We start from the raw sequence: 16,176 nt of genomic DNA, 5'->3' as shown, positions 1-16,176 counted from the left end.
GTTCATAAAGAGGTGAAGAAATGGAAGCATGAAAAGGGAGGATTGAGTAATACTAATATTTTTCACTTATTTTTTAAAGTATTTTGCAAGGGAACAGAATTTTTTTTTATTTTTTCTTTCCAGTTCTGCAAAAAAAGAAAAAAAGTATTAATATTCAATCATACATTACAAAAAGCATTACATGTTTTTACATATTTTACTAAGCAATTTTTTGCCCTTTTTTTGCTGTTTTCAGAATTTTTTATTTTTCACTTAAAATAGTGAAAACAATTGTATTCATCATTTAACAGCGGGCAAAAAAAAAAACAATCTGAAAGATTGCTTAAAAAAAGCCCTAAAACTTTCCTCACTAAAATATACCTTGTTAGAAATATTACATATATATTACAAGTACTTCTCTAGATGAATAAACATTTTCTAGACAAACCGTCTTTAAACCTTGTCGCAAAAGCACACATGCCAAAATAATTTCTGAGAAGGAGTCCACAATTGTTTTTATTACTTTTCCTTTAGGCCAAATAGTAATTTCAAAATCCTTTTTAAGTGATATCTTCAATTATAATCCTTTAAAAATACAAAAAATGCTTTCTTCAGATGCAGTTTTTAGTTTTCAAAATTTAGGTTTCAGAAAAATTAAGTAAGAATTGGGTAAATCATAAGGCAAACGTTGCTTGAAAATCAATTGGGAATCATTACACAGTGTCCAGCCTTTTTCACATTTAAGATAAACTGTGTAATGTCCAGAAGTTACAGTAGGTCCTTCATGAAAAATTATTGCAACTGTAACAAAAGTTTTTCCAGAAATTGATAATTGCTGTCCTGTAAACTTCTTTATTAAAGTGTCCAATTTTGAACCATCAGTTCTACAACGTTGCATCATTAAAATTACATACTGACCATATTTCTGTAAAAATAATGTAGGAAACATGTCTGATTTACATTCAGAACATTCCATGTTGTGATTGGCATCTTTAACTAATTTACTAAAAGTCACTGATTTACTATAGCCTTATAGCCCGCCGTAGCGGGCTATACCGGCTGTTAATGGCCCGCTGCAGCGTTAAAGGCCCGAGCCGAAGGCGAGGGACTTTAACAACAGCAGCGGGCCATTAACAGCGGTATAGCCCTGCTACGAAGGGCTATAAGGCTATTAGAACATTCTGCCACTAGAGGGCAGAATGTTCTACCAAAACAAAGCCCTTCGGGGAGCGCGAGGGGATTGAAATCCCCTCAGGCTCCCTGAAGTCTTTCAGCCAGAGCTGTGAACAAAGACAATCATTGGAATGTTGGAGCTCCGGGCTTATACCGGCCAGTATTAGCCCGGAGCGCTCCATTGTCTTCAATGGAGCTGCCAACGTTCCAATGTTCTAATTTGTGGTAATGGTAAAAATATGAACCTTTCTGAATCAACATTACTACTACATGTGTTCATACAGTTTTCACAGCAATGTTCCCATTTGTAAGAGACACCAAATAAGTTTTCTACTTCTACTCCTTCATCTTCTAGTACACTCAAAATATATATTAAGAATTCCTGAGCATCTTGCTGGACATTTTCTTTAAACTGTGTAGAACCACAACATACATCTAAAAGATTTCTAACATCAGTGGCACTTTCTATTTCAGTTTTATCATTACTCAGCTTCTCATAAACGAGACTCAGCAGAGAACACAATCTTTTTCCATGATTTACTATTATCTGTTCTAGCAACTTTTCAAGATAAAATACAACATTCAGCACTACATTTGCATAGCAGTTGACACCAGAGCTATTTTCAAAATGGCAACCAACAACCTCTTCAACGCTGTCCTTTTTCTTTTTCCTTGCTATCACATCACTGTCTTTTTTTTTTTGTTCTGTTCATCCACATTACAGATATTCTCAAATCTCCTTTTCCGACAAACAACATGTTTTTCAATCACAGGATACTGACCTAAATGAGGAGCATAGGTTCTTCTTAATCTGTTATACTCCTTTACACAGTTTGTATCAGCACTAACTTTTGAGTCATCAAAGTCTATCATAAATAAACCAGATAATGTTTTCACTCGTGACAAAGCAACATATGCCATACCTTCTTTGAACACAGTAGAACCAATGTTTACAAAAGCACTATCTACAGTTAATCCTTGAGACTTGTGAATAGTTACAGCATATGCTAGAGAAAACGGAAACTGCTTCCTACGTACATACAAGTCTTTCACAAGCATGAAACGAACTGAACAACGACAAATGTCTTTAACTTCTTCTATCTGATCAAATTTTATTTTTATACATTCAATTCCATCTTTTTTCTGGTAATTAATAAAACCCACAACTCTTCCCATAGCTCCATTCACTAAACCTTTTTCTACATCCAAATTTCTCCTTAAAATCACTCGACAATTCATGCAAACATATAGATTTTTTTCTAATCCAGCTGTTTTGGAAATATTCTTCTCTAGTGAATCCAATTTATTTTTCAGTTTGCCTGTTAATGTAAAAGTAATTCTTTCATGCTGAATTTTGTCCTCTGCTTCCATTTTCTTAATCTCTTCCTTTTCCAATTTCAAAAGTTTCTCATTGAATATTGAGCACTCACGTAGTGTTGGCATTAAGCAGATTACAGTATTTTTTTTCTGCAATGTTCTGGTATATTTTCTCTGCAACTATTTCTTCGTTTGGAAATAAGTTATGTAGCAACCGACTCTGTAATGCTTTTTTGCCAACTTCTGTGAGTAGTCCAATTTTGATATCTTTCAGAATACTTGCATAATCTTCGTCGTTTGCTTGTCTCATATTGGTAGTGAGTTCTTTGTACTCAAAGAACGACCAAATATTCGCATTACCAATGCTTCCTAATGACTTCTTCGTGTCTTCATGTGTCACAGTATTAAACACTGGTTGTCCTTTAACTGGAGTAAGCTGCAGAAGATCCCCAAAAACTATGAAATGTTTTCCTCCAAATAACACGTCATAGTCTCTCTTAAGAATTTGTTGCATTCTTAAATGCACAAAGGCAAGCATTACATTTGAAACCATGCTCACCTCATCAATAATGAGAACTTGCATCTTCTTCAACACTCTTGAAACTTCGAGGCATGCTTCTCCAGTTAGCTTGTGGTATTCTATTTTGTTCTCATGCTCCACTGGTAACATTAGCAAGCGATGTAAGGTAATTCCTTTTATATTATAGGCTGCTAACCCAGTTGGAGCAGTTACCACACAAGACAAATTTGAAGCTGTTTTTTGCTGTAGGTAGCGTCTGATGAATTTTTATTAAGAAACTTTTACCAGTTCCAGCTTGTCCACTCACATACATCCTGATTGGTTCAAATGATGTGCATGAGCACTCTTTCTTTTCATGTAGTAATCCATGATCAATTTTTTTGATGACTTCTTCATAAATTTCTTTTTGTTCTTCATTCAGTTGTTGTTCCAGATTTAGTAAGTCGATTGAATCTTCCTGTGCTTGATTCATAGCCGTTTCTACTTCAGTCATGGCTACTGCAGCTTCATTTTCTATGATTGGTTGTGCTAGGGGATCTTGACTAAGTGTTACTGAACTTTGTCTGTCTTGAGAACTGTCTCTAGCTACTTCAGCTGCAATTTTTGCTTCCTGTTCATTTTCTTCATTTTACATTTGGACATAAGTTGTGAAAGTACTGCATTCTATACTGTCTTTGCTAGCATTAAAAGAATCTTCATAGCTTTGAAATTCTCCCAGTAGTTCGTCCTCTGAACGCCATGGTTTAAACAGCTGTAAAAGAGCCAAGTAGTAAAATTCCTTTTTGTCAGTAGTTTCGCAACTGAGCTTCCTGTGATTTATCAAACTTCCTTTTGTTTGCTTCACCAAACATCCTTCCTCACCAATGACTTTATATTTTCCATTGTTGATGTCTTCTGTGGCTTTCCGTGAATAAATGTAGTTCTGCAGCACTTCATAGAGACACATGTTCTCAAGATGATGACTTCTCTTTGGGTAATATATGTCCAACATGTTTGATTTCAAAATATCTGTACTTTCTGGATCATTCTCGGCCAAATATTCAATTTCTCCAACAGATTTCAGTACCCGATTTCTCATTCCTGCAAGGCCTAAGCTTACCCAAATTATTCTTCTGGATTTCGAGTAAAGACTTGCAGATGATAACCTATCTGAGCATTCGTAGGATCCAATTTCTCGATGCGATAACATCTTTAAACTGAAACTGTACAGCTTCTTACTGACAGTCTTCTCGTGAGAAATCTCTTCCCACATTTCCTTCAATTCTGTTTTCTCAGATTTAGTGATGCAAGATGTCACATACCGAGCAACAGCAATAGAATTGTCTGCCACATACTGAATATCCATGTTAGCATTCCACATGGATAAAATGACTGGGTTGAAGTCATTTATAAATTTTGACTCTTCATTTCTTTTTAGGTTGTAGGTATTTTTGGGAGATTTTCTGGTTATAGTATGTCGGCCAGCTGACATAAAACTGTTGACTCTTCCTTTTGAAAGAACAGGTCTAGGAAATCCAAATCGACACTTTGTGTAGAATTTATCTTTCGTCTTGTACTTCCGTCGACAGTATTTTCCACACCGATGACTTTGGAAACGTAAAACTTGCTCTTTTAACTTTTTCTCTTCTGTGCTTTTAGGTATAGCACATGTTGCATATTCTTCAATGAAAGATAACACTGCTTCATCAGTATCTGTTCCAAACTTTGGGGCATCCTTGATCCACAACAGCATATGAATATGAGGAGCACCTCTTGCCTGGTACTCTTTTCTCCAAAAGAAATCCACTACTTCTCCAAGAGGTGGATTTTTTTTATTGCAGATGAAGGACATCATAGCCTCAAATCTATGATTGAAATATCTGCACACATTAACTGGATCCAATGAGCACAGTTCTCCAGCTGTCTTGTATTCAATGTTTTTAATGTTTGAATTTGCCTCTCTTAGAAAATCCAGTAAATCATCCCAAGCGTACTCGGCACAGCTTAGGGTTAGAAACCATGTAGGAGTTCCTAAATTCCGTAACATGCATTTTAATTCACCATGGCGTCGGTACCAATATTCATTTGTCCCACGCTGACAAGCCATCAGATTGATCAGTTGTGTTTCCAAATGATCATCTCGGTGCTGCACTTTCTCCATAAAATCCTTAGCAGACTCATTTTGTAAATATACTCCACTTTTTAAAATGTGATTTACTGCATAAGATAATGCAGACAAGTCGCTTTCAAATAAAAGATGGAACAAATAAGGAATACTTTGACGAAATCTTGGATCTTCTGCATATAGTCTTGTAGTCCGATACTCAGAAGCTGGAATCTGTTCTGGACGTTCATCGTATCGTCCTCCTTTTCCTGTAGGAAACAGCTGGGGAAAACATCGAGCTTCCAAGCTCTCCTCCCATACACTCACGGGAGTTCCTTTTGCTTTCTTCATCTGAAACAGATCAATAGTGTCTCCCATAACTTCTTTTGAATGAAGAGGATGTATGCTAAAATGTTCATAAATTTCTTCTTCCTTAGACTTTTCCACTTTTTCAATTTGACCAGTTGGTGTTTCTGTGTTTTCTTGTAAATCTTCTTCTTCTTCTTCTATATAAATTGATTCATACCATTTATTATTTTTTTTCAAATACAAATTTGCTCTTTGTACTTTTCGTACATCCACCAGCTCTTGCCAAATCTTCTTATTCTTTGTAGGTACACCATTAACCAGAATTACTAATGGTTCAGTTTCCAAAGTATCTGCATCAATAGTTTCCATATTATTTTCAAATCCAAGGGCAAATACACCACTCTTCCTTTTAAACCTCTCAGTAAATCAGAAGGAGGTAATTTACCAGTTTTGGGCTCCATACGTACTATGGTCTGGAACGGATGAACACATTGAATGAGTATAGACTCATATGTATTTAATTCAGAAAGTTCGGCAGGAATAGCATCCAATTCTAAATTATTATGTACAGCTCTGGTCGGCATTCTATTTTCTTCTAACTTATTATAACAGTATTTACAAATACGCTGATCTTCACCCAATTCAAAACAATTTTCAAGAAATATATATGTTGCAAAATCCTTCCACTTATAATTATCTTCATTTTCACTTTTTTTATACAGATCAACACTCCTTGTTTGAATTTTATAATGACTTCTGCGGCAACAAATACAAGTAATATTTGGTCTTTCATTAGAGGTGATAGTAAATTTTGTCATTTCATCCTCAAAATTTTTAGTAATAATGAGTTCTACATTCTGTTCCTCATTTTCCTCATTTACTGTGTCCTTTTCTGCACTTTCTTGTTCTGGACCAAAGTAACAAAACCGAATCTCATCAGTAACCTTCACTACATCTGATACAGATCCACGGAACAGAGCATTATTCAACTCATTCAACTTTACTGCTGGACTTTTAGCAACATACAATGTTCTCACAAACTTTCTCATTTCAGTATGATGAACAGCATCCTAAAATGATGAAAAACACTTTTACACACTTTTCTAGATAGACAAGCCAGAGAATGTCCCTGCAAACCAGTATTTTCTCTCACTCTGCATGGATCTAGTGTTTGAAGCACCTTCATCTTCTGTTTTACACTCTTTTTACTATATTCTCTTAGAAAGTCACGTAATTTATCAATAGATTCCTGACGCACAGTACAAATACTACTACAGTTCCAAGTGTACACTGGGGCTTTTGGACGTCTCCCCATAGCCTCAGCCGCCATTACTTCTTCCTCATTTCTTGGGACCATTTTCTCTTTTTGCATCACACAACCATCCTTAACTTCATATGCTCTACCATTGGTGTCAACTGCATGCAAGAAACTATTACTTTGAAGATAACTCTATTCATAAAAAAATGGTTCAGTACTTGAACTGTGTTTCCATTCTCCCAAGAACACTTTACAAAAGTTACTTTTTTTCACTTCTCTTTTCCTTTTGCTTTGTGACTTCATTGCATTCACTAATTTTTCTAATCTACGCATCCTATTCAAAATTAGAATAAAAAGTTTTCTTTTTATTTCCAAAGCCTTACTTACAATATTTTCTATAAAAAAAAATTTATTAATAAATTTTGTTTTTTTCTTATATTTTTTCACATCCTTTAGCAAATTTAACATCACTCTTCTATGAAACATTTTTCGACGAATGTTTTTAAAATCTAATTTTCGTGTTAAATCAGTTTGACATACTTCTGATTGTACATTAGCTTTTTTTTTTGCTGTTGACTGTGTTGTTGCTTTGTACATAAAACTCTCTTTGTTTTACAGTTATTTTTGCCATTTTTTTATTTTTTGAAAATCTTTTTTAAGAAATCTCTGCTCTGCTTACCAGTAGACTTTTTCTTTTTGCCATCACTAGCTTCTCCTGCTATTTTTTTTTTCCCAGTTTTGTCCAGATATACTTGTTGTTGCTTTTCTTTCCCTTTTCCTGTCCTTAAAGGCATTTTTTTTTCACTGTTGCTCAGCAATACCTGCAAGGAACTAAAAAAAAATCCTTTTTGTAATTATAATTCATTAAAATATTTTTTTTTACTTTTCATTTATTTCAAATGTTTTTCCATTTGTCTCTCATTTCAGATTTACTAATTTGTGCACAGTACTAACCACCACAGTTGAAAAAAAACAAGCTGCCCCTTTCCTGCAAGTGCATTTTTTAACAGAACAACTGCAACACAAATTATATCTGTGCCACAATTCCTGTGCACACACAGCCTCATGGTGTGCTTCTAAGCAGAAAATAGAATTTGATTTGCAAATTCAAAGCACATTTACTACTCTGGTAGATCAAGTGATAATTGCTGTTACAGCCTTACACATTTTACCTGGAAAATCACAGAGGCAGAAAAGAGCACATTTCCTAACAGCTACTTCATACCATAAGTATCTGCAACCTGGGTGAGTGTTTAGAGTAGAGCAAAGAAAATGAGGCCTTGGTGACGTTGAATGTGTTTGCATTACACACAGACCTGAGTAGTACGCATGGGAGTGTTGGAGAAGCTGCTGCGTGTGTCCCAAGAGTGCGTTTCTGCAGACTATGTATTGTCAGCTGCAAGAGACATGAGCAAGGAGATTTCCAGAACTGCATGAAGACTACAGGGATGTACGTAACAGTGCATGTGTGCTAAGGGATAATTTGTGTAAACACAACAGGCTGCCCCTTTTCTGGGACTGCAATTCTTACTGAACAACAACTTCACAAACTAAATCTCTGCCCACAATTCCTGTGCGCACACAGACTCATGCTATGTTTTTTGGAACAAAACAGTGTCCCTGAATAGTACCAAATTACTGTTACAGCCTGACACATTTCCCTTATCATTTACAGAAGCAAAAAACAGCACATGTCCTAACAGCTCCTTAAGACCATGACCATGTGTTACAGGGTGAGTGATTAGACTAGATCAATTTAAATGAGGCCTTCGTGACGTTGAATGTGTTTGCATTACACAGTGCTATCTGAAACAGCACACAGAGCTGAGTACTACACATGAGAGTGTTGGAGAAGCTGCTGCGTGTGTGCCAACAGTGTGTTTCTGAACACTGTGTATTGTCTGGTGCAAGACAGATGAGCAAAGAGACTTCCAGAACTGCATGAAGACTGCAGGGATGTATGTAACAGTGCATGTGTGCTAAGGGATAATTTGTGTAAACACAACAGGCTGCCCCTTTCCTGGGACTGCAATTCTTACTGAACAACAACTTCACAAATTAAATCTCTGCCCACAATTCCTGTGCACACACAGACTCATGCCATCATTTTAGGCACATAACACAGGCTGCCCCTTTCCTGGGACTGCAATTCTTACTGAACAACAACTTCATAAATTAAATCTCTGCCCATAATTTCTGTGTGCACACAGACTCATATCGTCATTTTAGGCACTTTACACAGGCTGCCCCTTTCCTGGGACTGCATTTCTTACTGAACAACATCTTCACAAATTAAATCTCTGCCCACAATTCCTGTGCGCACACAGACTCATGCCATCTTTTTACGCACATAACACAGGCTGCCCCTTTCCTGGGACTGCATTTCTTACTGAACAACATCTTCACAAATTAAATCTCTGCCCACAATTCCTGTGCGCACACAGACTCATGCTATGTTTTTTGGAACAAAACAGTGTCCCTGAATAGTACCAAATTACTGTTACAGCCTGATACATTTCCCTTATCATTTACAGAAGCAGAAAACAGCACATGTCCTAACAGCTCCTTAAGACCATGACCATGTGTTACAGGGTGAGTGATTAGACTAGATCAATTTAAATGAGGCCTTGGTGACGTTGAATGTGTTTGCATTACACAGTGCTATCTGAAACAGCACACAGAGCTGAGTACTACACATGAGAGTGTTGGAGAAGCTGCTGCGTGTGTGCCCAGAGTGTGTTTCTGAACACTGTGTATTGTCTGGTTCAAGAAAGATGAGCAAAGAGACTTCCAGAACTGCATGAAGACTGCAGGGATGTATGTAACAGTGCATGTGTGCTAAGGGATAATTTGTGTAAACACAACAGGCTGCCCCTTTCCTGGGACTGCATTTCTTACTGAACAACATCTTCACAAATTAAATCTCTTCCCACAATTCCTGTGCGCACACAGACTCATGCTATCATTTTACGCACATAACACAGGCTGCCCCTTTCCTGGGACTGCATTTCTTACTGAACAACAACTTCATAAATTAAATCTCTGCCCACAATTCCTGTGTGCACACAGAGTCATGCCATCATTTTAGGCACATAACACAGGCTGCCCCTTTCCTGGGACTGCATTTCTTACTGAACAACATCTTCACAAATTAAATCTCTGCCCACAATTCCTGTGCGCACACAGACTCATGCTATGTTTTTTGGAACAAAACAGTGTCCCTGAATAGTACCAAATTACTGTTACTGCCTGACACATTTCCCATATCATTTACAGAAGCAGAAAACAGCACATGTCCTAACAGCTCCTTAAGACCATGACCATGTGTTACAGGGTGAGTGATTAGACTAGATCAATTTAAATGAGGCCTTTGTGACGTTGAATGTGTTTGCATTACACAGTGCTATCTGAAACAGCACAAAGAGCTGAGTACTACACATGAGAGTGTTGGAGAAGCTGCTGCGTGTGTGCCAAGAGTGTGTTTCTGAACACTGTGTATTGTCTGGTGCAAGACAGATGAGCAAAGAGACTTCCAGAACTGCATGAAGACTGCAGGGATGTATGTAACAGTGAATGTGTGCTAAGGGATAATTTGTGTAAACACAACAGGCTGCCCCTTTCCTGGGACTGCAATTCTTACTGAACAACAACTTCACAAATTAAATCTCTGCCCACAATTCCTGTGCACACACAGACTCATGCCATCATTTTAGGCACTTAACACAGGCTGCCCCTTTCCTGGGACTGCAATTCTTACTGAACAACAACTTCATAAATTAAATCTCTGCCCACAATTCCTGTGTGCACACAGACTCATATCGTCATTTTAGGCACATAACACAGGCTGCCCCTTTCCTGGGACTGCATTTCTTACTGAACAACATCTTCACAAATTAAATCTCTGCCCACAATTCCTGTGCGCACACAGACTCATGCAATCATTTTACACACATAACACCGGCTGCCCCTTTCCTGGGACTGCATTTCTTACTAAACAACAAATCCAAAAATTAAATCTCTGCCCACAATTCCTGTGTGCACACAGACTCATGCCATCTTTTTACGCACATAACACAGGCTGCCCCTTTCCTGGGACTGCATTTCTTACTGAACAACATCTTCACAAATTAAATCTCTGCCCACAATTCCTGTGCGCACACAGACTCATGCTATGTTTTTTGGAACAAAACAGTGTCCCTGAATAGTACCAAATTACTGTTACTGCCTGACACATTTCCCATATCATTTACAGAAGCAGAAAACAGCACATGTCCTAACAGCTCCTTAAGACCATGACCCTGTGTTACAGGGTGAGTGATTAGACTAGATCAATTTAAATGAGGCCTTGGTGACGTTGAATGTGTTTGCATTACACAGTGCTACCTGAAACAGCACACAGAGCTGAGTACTACACATAAGAGTGTTGGAGAAGCTGCTGCGTGTGTGCCAAGAGTGTGTTTCTGAAGACTGTGTATTGTCTGGTGCAAGACAGATGAGCAAAGAGACTTCCAGAACTGCATGAAGACTGCAGGGATGTATGTAACAGTGCATGTGTGCTAAGGGATAATTTGTGTAAACACAACAGGCTGCCCCTTTCCTGGGACTGCAATTCTTACTGAACAACAACTTCACAAATTAAATCTCTGCCCACAATTCGTGTGCACACACAGACTCATGCCATCATTTTAGGCACTTAACACAGGCTGCCCCTTTCCTGGGACTGCAATTCTTACTGAACAACAACTTCATAAATTAAATCTCTGCCCACAATTCCTGTGTGCACACAGACTCATATCGTCATTTTAGGCACATAACACAGGCTGCCCCTTTCCTGGGACTGCATTTCTTACTGAACAACATCTTCACAAATTAAATCTCTGCCCACAATTCCTGTGCGCACACAGACTCATGCCATCATTTTACACACATAACACAGGCTGCTCCTTTCCTGGGACTGCATTTCTTACTGAACAACATCTTCATAAATTAAATCTCTGCCCACAATTCCTCTGTGCACACAGACTCATGCCATCTTTTTACGCACATAACACAGGCTGCCCCTTTCCTGGGACTGCATTTCTTACTGAACAACATCTTCACAAATTAAATCTCTGCCCACAATTCCTGTGCGCACACAGACTCATGCTATGTTTTTTGGAACAAAACAGTGTCCCTGAATAGTACCAAATTACTGTTACAGCCTGATACATTTCCCTTATCATTTACAGAAGCAGAAAACAGCACATGTCCTAACAGCTCCTTAAGACCATGACCATGTGTTACAGGGTGAGTGATTAGACTAGATCAATTTAAATGAGGCCTTGGTGACGTTGAATGTGTTTGCATTACACAGTGCTATCTGAAACAGCACACAGAGCTGAGTACTACACATGAGAGTGTTGGAGAAGCTGCTGCGTGTGTGCCCAGAGTGTGTTTCTGAACACTGTGTATTGTCTGGTGCAAGACAGATGAGCAAAGAGACTTCCAGAACTGCATGAAGACTGCAGGGATGTATGTAACAGTGCATGTGTGTTAAGGGATAATTTGTGTAAACACAACAGGCTGCCCCTTTCCTGGGACTGCATTTCTTACTGAACAACATCTTCACAAATTAAATCTCTTCCCACAATTCCTGTGCGCACACAGACTCATGCTATCATTTTACGCACATAACACAGGCTGCCCCTTTCCTGGGACTGCATTTCTTACTGAACAACAACTTCATAAATTAAATCTCTGACCACAATTCCTGTGTGCACACAGAGTCATGCCATCATTTTAGGCACATAACACAGACTGCCCCTTTCCTGGGACTGCATTTCTTACTGAACAACATCTTCACAAATTAAATCTCTGCCCACAATTCCTGTGCGCACACAGACTCATGCCATCATTTTACACACATAACACAGGCTGCCCCTTTCCTGGGACTGCATTTCTTACTGAACAACAAATTCATAAATTAAATCTCTGCCCCAATTCCTGTGTGCACACAGACTCATGCCATCTTTTTACGCACATAACACAGGCTGCCCCTTTCCTGGGACTGCATTTCTTACTGAACAACATCTTCACAAATTAAATCTCTGCCCACAATTCCTGTGCGCACACAGACTCATGCTATGTTTTTTGGAACAAAACAGTGTCCCTGAATAGTACCAAATTACTGTTACTGCCTGACACATTTCCCATATCATTTACAAAAGCAGAAAACAGCACATGTCCTAACAGCTCCTTAAGACCATGACAATGTGTTACAGGGTGAGTGATTAGACTAGATCAATTTAAATGAGGCCTTGGTGACGTTGAATGTGTTTGCATTACACAGTGCTACCTGAAACAGCACACAGAGCTGAGTACTACACATGAGAGTGTTGGAGAAGCTGCTGCGTGTGTGCCAAGAGTGTGTTTCTGAAGACTGTGTATTGTCTGGTGCAAGACAGATGAGCAAAGAGACTTCCAGAACTGCATGAAGACTGCAGGGATGTATGTAACAGTGCATGTGTGCTAAGGGATAATTTGTGTAAACACAACAGGCTGCCCCTTTCCTGGGACTGCAATTCTTACTGAACAACAACTTCACAAATTAAATCTCTGCCCACAATTCCTGTGCACACACAGACTCATGCCATCATTTTAGGCACATAACACAGGCTGCCCCTTTCCTGGGACTGCAATTCTTACTGAACAACAACTTCATAAATTAAATCTCTGCCCACAATTCCTGTGTGCACACAGAGTCATGCCATCATTTTAGGCACTTAACACAGGCTGCCCCTTTCCTGGGACTGCATTTCTTACTGAACAACAACTTCATAAATTAAATCTCTGCCCACATTTCCTGTGTGCACACAGAGTCATGCCATCATTTTAGGCACATAACACAGGCTGCCCCTTTCCTGGAACTGCATTTCTTACTGAACAACAACTTCACAAATTAAATCTCTGCCCACAATTCCTGTGTGCACACAGACTCATGCCATCATTTTAAGCACATAACACAGGCTGCCCCTTTCCTAGGACTGCATTTCTTACTGAACAACAAATTCATAAATTAAATCTCTGCCCACAATTCCTGTGTGCACACAGACTCATGCCATCTTTTTACGCACATAACACAGGCTGCCCTTTTCCTGGGACTGCATTTCTTACTGAACAACATCTTCACAAATTAAATCTCTGCCCACAATTCCTGTGCGCACACAGACTCATGCTATGTTTTTTGGAACAAAACAGTGTCCCTGAATAGTACCAAATTACTGTTACTGCCTGACACATTTCCCATATCATTTACAGAAGCAGAAGACAGCACATGTCCTAACAGCTCCTTAAGACCATGACCATGTGTTACAGGGTGAGCGATTAGACTAGATCAATTTAAATGAGGCCTTGGTGACGTTGAATGTGTTTGCATTACACAGTGCTATCTGAAACAGCACACAGAGCTGAGTACTATACATGAGAGTGTTGGAGAAGCTGCTGCGTGTGTGCCAAGAGTGTGTTTCTGAAGACTGTGTATTGTCTGGTGCAAGACAGATGAGCAAAGAGACTTCCAGAACTGCATGAAGACTGCAGGGATGTATGTAACAGTGCATGTGTGCTAAGGGATAATTTGTGTAAACACAACAGGCTGCCCCTTTCCTGGGACTGCAATTCTTACTGAACAACAACTTCACAAATTAAATCTCTGCCCACAATTCCTGTGCACACACAGATTCATGCCATCATTTTAGGCACATAACACAGGCTGCCCCTTTCCTGGGACTGCATTTCTTACTGAACAACAACTTCATAAATGAAATCTCTGCCCACATTTCCTGTGTGCACACAGAGTCATGCCATCATTTTAGGCACATAACACAGGCTGCCCCTTTCCTGGAACTGCATTTCTTACTGAACAACATCTTCACAAATTAAATCTCTGCCCACAATTCCTGTGTGCACACAGACTCATGCTGTGTTGGTAAGGCACAAAACACAGGCTGCCCCTTTCCTGGGTTATCAATTCTTACAGAACTAATGCTTTTTTCAAATGTGCTGCCATTTTCCTCTCTTTTCTTTCAAAGTGATTTCTGCTAAATGCTAACCATCACAATTAAAAAGAAGCTGTCCTTTTCCTTCAACTGCAAGTCTTACTTTTCAACAGCAACACAAATTAAATCTCTGTCAACAATTCTTCTCTGCACACAGACTCATGGTTTGATGGTAGGCACAAAACAGTATTCCTCATTGTTACCAGTACACATTAACTTATGGTGAAAACATACTCCATAATATTTTACATATTCAAAACAGTTAAATATCTCCCAAAACAGAAAATGTAAATCACAACTTTAAACAAATAATCACAATTCTTTTTTTTATATCTAAATTAACCACAAACACCCCCTCTCAAACTCATAACTCACCTTTAAAATTAGTTAGTTGTGAAAGAAATGTGGCAGTCACACAGCAGTTTATCAGACCAGAATCTCTGAGCTGAACACCTCTCTCCTCTTAGCAGAACCAGTTAATGGCACAGTTTCCCTCTCTTTTTTCACACATATACATGTTAATTTCAAATCTCAGTGCTTCCCACATTTTTTCAAATGAAATCACACATTTCTATTGGTTGAAAACTTCAACTCCTTTCCAAATGTACCCTTCCCCCAACTTGACTTCTGCCTGCTACCATAGCAACAGGTCATGGAACACAGGTGTGAGCAGAGAGGTCAGAAGTTCAGCAGACAATGTTTCATTTCCAAAGAGCAAGAGTGCTTGACGTTTCAAACCTAACAGCAAATCCAAACTAATGTTCTTTGTTCACACATTTTTCTGAACCAATACAAAACATGCTTTTTAAAATTTAAACATACAGCCTAGTTTTTAGTGTAGAATGGTTTGAAACAGCCAACGAGTTATTTTTATTAAAAAAAGTATGTGTGCCCCCATTTTTCAACTGTCTTTCATTTCTTTTTGCCTTTCTATTGAAAGACACCTTCTGAGTGCATCCAGATCTCCTTTGAAGATGTTCACAGTGTGGATTATAGGTCACAGCTATGTCTTCTGGAGTGAAAAATTTGCAGAAAAAAGAGGTATGGTGAGAGACCTTGCTTTGCCAAATGTAGACATTAAATGGATTGGTCAGAGAGGGTTAAAGTGGCACCAATTAATGCCTTTGGTGAAAACCTTTCTACATCTCCCACAGCCTAACCTTATTATTGTGCACTGTGGTGGAAATGACCTAGGCACTTTAACTGGAGTAGGTCTGGAAATGCTTATTAAGGACACCTTTGTGCAATTGATGTCGCTTTTTCCACAAACTGCCTTTGTATATTCTAACATATGCCAAAGACAAAAGTGGAACTGGTCCAACCAATTTTGTCCGCAGATTGACAAAGCAAGGAAGCACGTCAACAAATCTATTTCTGCTTTCCTCAGAGACTATGGTATGGGTTCTATATACCACAACAACTTGCGTTACAACATGCAAGACATTTATAGAGGAGATGGTGTACACTTCAATGATGAAGGGAACAGAGTCTTCCTCTTGAACTT

The sequence above is a fragment of the Triturus cristatus genome, chromosome 10, assembly GCF_964204655.1.
Source record: "Triturus cristatus chromosome 10, aTriCri1.1, whole genome shotgun sequence".
Classification (NCBI taxonomy): Eukaryota; Metazoa; Chordata; class Amphibia; order Caudata; family Salamandridae; genus Triturus; species Triturus cristatus.
This window is presented reverse-complemented; position numbering follows the sequence as displayed.